The following is a 6,469-nucleotide window of genomic DNA, read 5'->3' on the forward strand; positions in this document are numbered from 1 at the left end:
TCACATATGAATGATGTTCAGTGATTGTTTTTTTGTTTTGTTTTTTTGTCTTCTGTTAAAGACAACAGCAAGCTTCCGTCAAGCTTCTGTCATCTATGCTGATGCTGAATGAGATGTGTGCAGTGGGTTTAATTACGGTGTACATTGATTATTGTGTCATCATCTTTGTTTTCAATCATGGAAATGACTCATTTCCAGATTGTTCCGAACATCTGAAATGAAGCAGTTTGACCCTACCTCTTTTTTTAACCAATAAGAATGTATATTAATATGAAGTGATGATCCTTACACTGCATCTGTTCTGTTGTGTAAATACTCTTTAATGGTAGTTTCAATGATAAATTCTAGCTTTCTTGTTGCATTTTTATTTTATTTTAAAGTATTTTTTTTTTTTTTGAAAAATGTGATATTTTACTGGGATGAAAAAGGATATAATAAATATGGGTATATATTATTTGTATGGATTTTTATTATTTGTCTTAATTTCTTTTTAGTGTGTGTTTGGTAATTTTGATAGGAAAAAGTAAATGTTTTCTAAATGAAAAAAACAAAAAACAAGGAAACAGAATATACACCAGAAGCAGTGATGGTTATGACGGTGCCAGTATGTCTGGATTTTTCCCCAGTTTTTAATTGCATAAACACAGTGTGCCCTTTTGGACAGCCTGCTTTCTTCATTTCTGTTATTAACTGTCATAGCAGGGAATGAATGGGGTGGGAGTGTGAGTTTTATTATTTGGTAGATTTATTTGTTGAATTTGATTTTGATTGTAGTTTTGAGTTATTGACTTTAAAAAAAAAAGAAAGGTCTGTATTTCTAAATTCCAGTGAAACCTGACAGTGGTTCAGTTTATATTCAACAGACGATGGTTTGCCTTAACATGTTTTATTGTTGCACAATTATTTTGTATTCACATGAAATTTACTTTTCATTCACATCTTCGTGGACATCACAAAATGCCTACTGTCATTACATTTCACTCCCAGAAAAAAAAAAGGTACAAAGCTGTCACTGGGGTGACAAAAGGTACATCTTTGTACCTGGTTTACCTCTAAACAGTACATTAAAGGTACATTTTATTACCTCAAGTGTACATTTTGGTACATTTTAAAAGGCGACCATTTTGTACCTTTTTTTTGTACCACTCCTGAGAGTGAAATATGTTTTTAGGACATGAGACTCGTGGTTTTACCATAGTAGAGTTTGGGTGAGTTTGTTCCGCTGACCTTCTGCAGCATATTTGTATAATGCAATTTTGTCCACTGACCAAAAAAGTCACACACTTTCTATTTAGACCAGGGTTTAATATGCAGAAGTCAATAAGCTTATGTGTGTATGGGACATTTCAAATAATCATCATTCTATAATTTTAAATTGCAGCTTAAAGGTTTTGGGTAGAAGCTCTCTCTCTCTCTCTCTCTCATACTCTCTTAGTTTCTTATGCTCATCAGACTGCATTAGACTAAAAAATACAGTAAAAACAATAATATTGTGAAATATTATTACAATTTTAAATAAGTATATATACAGTACAGACCAAAAGTTTGGAAACATTACTATTTTTAATGTTTTTGAAAGAAGTTTCTTCTGCTCATCAAGCCTGCATTTATTTGATCAAAAATACAGAAAAAAACAGTAATATTGTGAAATATTATTACAACTTAAAATAATAGTTTTCTATTTGAATATACTTTAAAAAAAAAAATTTATTCCTGTGATGCAAGGCTGAATTTTCAGCATCATTACTCCAGCCTTCAGTGTCACATGTAACATCCAGTCTATCACATGATCATTTAGAAATCATTCTAATATTATGATTTATTATGAGTGTTGGAAACAGTTCTGCTGTCTAATATATTTGATGAATAAAAGGTTAAAAAGAACTGCATTTATTCAAAATAAAAAGAATAATATATATTCTAATAATATATTTTCTTTACTATCACTTTTTATCAATTTAACACATCCTTGCTGAATAAAAGTATTGATTTTATTTTTAAAAAAAAGAAGGAAAAAAAATTACTGACCCCAAGTTACTGACCAGTAGTGTGTATTGTTATTACAAAATATTTATATTTTAAAAAAAATAGCTTCTTCTTCTTTTTTTTTTTTTTTTTTTTTTTTTTTTTTTTTTTTTTTTTTACTTTTTTTATTCATCAAAGTATCCTAAAAAAGTATCACATGTTCTGAAAAAATATTAAGCAGCAGAACTGTTTCCAACTTTGATAATGAATCATCATATTAGAATGATTTCTAAAGGATCATGTGATAATGATCCTAAAAATTCAGCTTTGCATCACAGAAATAAATTATAATTTAAAGTATAATAAATTTAAATACAATTATTTTAAATTGTAATAATATATCACAATATCACATTATTTTTTCTGTATTTTTGATCAAATAAATGCAGGCTTGATGAGCAGAAGAAACTTCTTTTCAAAACATTAAAAAATAGTAATGATTCCAAACTTTTGGTCTGCACTGTATATATATATATAATAGTAATGATTCCAAACTTTTGGTCTGCACTGATATATATATATATATATATATATATATATATATTCTACAATTATTTTATTCCTGTGACTACAAACATGACTTTTCAACATCATTACTCCAGTTCTCAGTCTCACATCATGCTTCAGAAATCATTCTAATATGCTGATGTGCTGCTCAAAAAACATTTCGTATTATCATCAACCATTATAACAGTTGTGCTGCTTAATATTTGTCTGGAAACTGTGATACACATTTTTCAACATTTTCACTTTAAAAGAACAGAAATTGAAAGCTTTTGCAACATTATAAATGTTTTTGCTGTCACTTTTAACCCATTTCTTAATCCTTTTCGAAGAAAATAATAATTCTGCTGTGTAGTAATAATAGTAATAACCAATCCGATCCAAATCATTTGCATAAAAACCAAACAATTCTTTTTGAAATCTGAGGACGTTTTGTCATAGACGACAGATACTCTAATGAAAGGGAGCCCTCTATTGGTCATTTTCAAAAGGGCACTCCTAATTTCCCTCTGAAACCAGAAACAATGTTACACTACATTAGTAAATCAAAAGTTACAATCCCATCACAATAAATCAGAAACTTATCCTACTTTCATTTCTTAGAACGTCAAGAGACCACATGTATCCGTTCTTCTCATTATATTCTTCCTGTGCCAATTAAGTGTAGTCTAAATCGAATTCCTAATATTTTTAATTCCAGGCACCTCTTTGTAATTTGCAGTTCGAATGATATCTTGTAATTAATCCAGTTATACATGCATCCATTCAATGAATCCAGAAAATGCGCGCAATGCTTACACAATTCAATACTGCTGGTGGTTGCTTGCGCAGGTAATAAAACGAGGCATCAATTAAAGTCAGTGTCACACATGTTTTAAATCAGCATGTCGCAGAGCAGAAAGCAAATGGCATGCAGCAAAGCATCTTCTTCAGAGTATCTGTTAATTGGCTAAACTGTTGTCACTACTACTGATAGGCCGCTCGGCGCTCATTGGATTAGTTGCTGCTAAGCAACCTCTTTGCTAAGCTTGTTGTCATGGATTCAGATGTGAAATGGTCTGTTGACCACTGATAACAGGGTGAGGGTGGAGGTAACACTCCAGCTCTGTCGCACCTGTCTTACATTTGCGACTGTTCAAATGTCACCGGCGAGCGCGTACGCAGCGTCTCTTGTAACGCTGCATCATGACAGACAGCACGCATTGTGTAGACATGCACATGAACAACAGTAGGTTGCATTTGTTCGTTTTCACGGCGGCAGTTAACAGAAGAGCGAATCGTAAGCGGAGCGCCGCTACATTAATTGTGTCTGTGCGTCTGCCCATTATTTGTTTTTTCTCATTTGTAATCATTTCACCCCCGAAATGCAAATTTTAATCTTGATTATTTCCGCCAGATTAGTGGTGCAGAATAAGAGGAGGAATAACGCATTTACACAGCACAATTCCAGAATCTCACGTTTTGTCTTTTATATTTAAGCGTATTTCACTTCATTTGTGTTTTGGTATGGGCATGGTGATTGGTTTAGCAGCATGGTGTGAAAATGGTCCTGAAACCAAACTGAATGTTGCACCATCTCCATTTATATATGGTTGTCAAAAAAATCTGAAATTCAAAAGAGGAAGTGCTCATTCAGAAACTGACAGAATTGTTCAACACTGCAGCACAACCCCAAAGGGTCAATTTTTAGCCCTATAAAATGGTTCCTTCTCAGTTCTCCCCCCAAAAGTTCAGTTATTCAACTAAAACGATATTTTGAAAAATGTTTTTTTATTTATTTATTTTATTATATTTATTTATTTATTTATTTATTTATTTATTTATTTATTTATTTATTTATTTATTTTATTTTTTTGCCATACGGTTAAGGTCAATGGGGTGCAGTGTTGTTTTGGACACCGTTAACATTCATTGTAATGGTAAAAAAAAAAAAAAAAAAAAAAAAAGTATCTTCTGTTGTGTTCAATAAAATCATATAGAGGTTTGGCACGACATGTTGAGTAGCATTGTTATTGTTAGATAAAACTATTAATATAGACTATAGGCTATATAAAAATATTGAACCAACTGAAATAAAAAAGCTATATAAAAAAAACTAATAATACTAATAAAAATGACAAAACACATTACAAAATTAAAATAAAAACTGAAAAAAAAATAGCTAATTCAAAATGTTTATAAATACTATAGAATATGAAAAAATACAATTTTGGGTGAACTATTTAGATAGATAGATAGATAGATAGATAGATAGATAGATAGATAGATAGATAGATAGATAGATAGATAGATAGATAGATAGATAGATAGATAGATAGATAGATAGATAGATAGAAAATGAAAGTCCCATTGTGACTAATAGTTCTTGAAAATTCTGTTATTGGTGCACTGATATAAGTAGGATATATTTCTGTAATATACAAACATTATAGAGGTGGTACAACAGTGTAATGTTTAAATTTGGACCTATAACTAAAGCAACTTACATTAAAGTATGCATTTTGTCGGTATGTGTTTCCTGGGAATTGAACCCATGACCCTGATGTCGCTAGCACTATGTCTACTGACATCATCAACAAAAGATATGGGAGTTTATGTCTTCCTTTTAAAATTTGAGAAGCCTATGTTGTTATATGGTTATATTTTGCATTCACATTTTAGCATGATGGTGACCCATCAGTTAACCAGCATGGAAAGAATCAAACCATATTATCCTTATTCAGTGTGGATTTTTCTTCTCTTGTTGTTTTATTCAGCTGCTCAGAACCCTTAGGTATGCAGGCTAAACCAGTTTTACTGTGGGAGTTGCATGCTTATTGAATGTGGCAACTGTTGGCACAACTGGAGGAAGAGATCCAGCCATGCTGTAAATGTTCTGAGAGCTGCGTTGCACCTCTCAGGCTCTCAGTGCAGGTTAAGTGACTGTCTTGGCCACTGCCATAATTCCTTGGCAAGCGAGCAGCGGTGTGAATCAGAATGATGTAGATTGTTTCCCAGGTCGCTCCATCATGTGTATGCATTCCCGAGGTTTATATCTGTGCTATTGTTCCTCACTTTACTCCAGATGCCAGTCATGCCACATCTAGCCTCTTCCCAGGCAGAGAAATTAGGACTGATGAGTGGCACCATGCCACCACACATTCAAATATTACTGCTGAACCTGAGGCAGTATGACAACATAGTAAAAGGGTGTTACATAACATCAGTTACTTATTATATAGTGCACTACAATTGCTTGAAATGATTATGGGTTGATATTCATTAACGTTTTTTAGACACTTCATCCAAAGCATTAAAGGAATAAAAATTAATCTAAAGCACAGCTAAAGACTAATACAAGAATGTACGTACCTCAATTGGAGTTTGTTTGGTTACTTTACTGGTTGACAAACTGTGTAACTGCAACCTAGTGTATCAAGTCTAACTACTGAAAACACAGATAAACGCACACACATGCACACACACATAAAAGAAGAATTGTTGAATAAATAATGTTATTTTGGTTTTCTTAGCGCACAAAAAGTATTCTTGTAGCTTTGCAAAATTGAAGTTGAGCCACTGATGTCCTTACTACGTTTCTGGGTCTGGGAACATTTCAATTGTGTTGCTGTCTATGCAGGGTCAGAGAGCTCTCAGATTTCATCAAAAACATCTTCATTTGTGTTCCAACGATGAACAAAAGTCCTACGGGTTTGGAACGACATGAGGGAGAGTAATTAATGATTACAAAATATTAACAAAAAAACTATAATAGTATAGTATAACAATAAACTAACACTGCGTATATTTCAGAGAATATTCAGAGTGACTGGCACACTGAGTGTAACATGCATGCTCTCAGAAATAAGCATCAAATTGACCTCTATTTGTCCCTAAAGGGATCTGAACCCAGGTGTCCTGCAGTCTCAGGGTGTGATGAGTGTGGACACCTGTCTGTGTG

This window comes from Cyprinus carpio, chromosome B11 (assembly GCF_018340385.1).
Source record: "Cyprinus carpio isolate SPL01 chromosome B11, ASM1834038v1, whole genome shotgun sequence".
Lineage (NCBI taxonomy): Eukaryota > Metazoa > Chordata > Actinopteri > Cypriniformes > Cyprinidae > Cyprinus > Cyprinus carpio.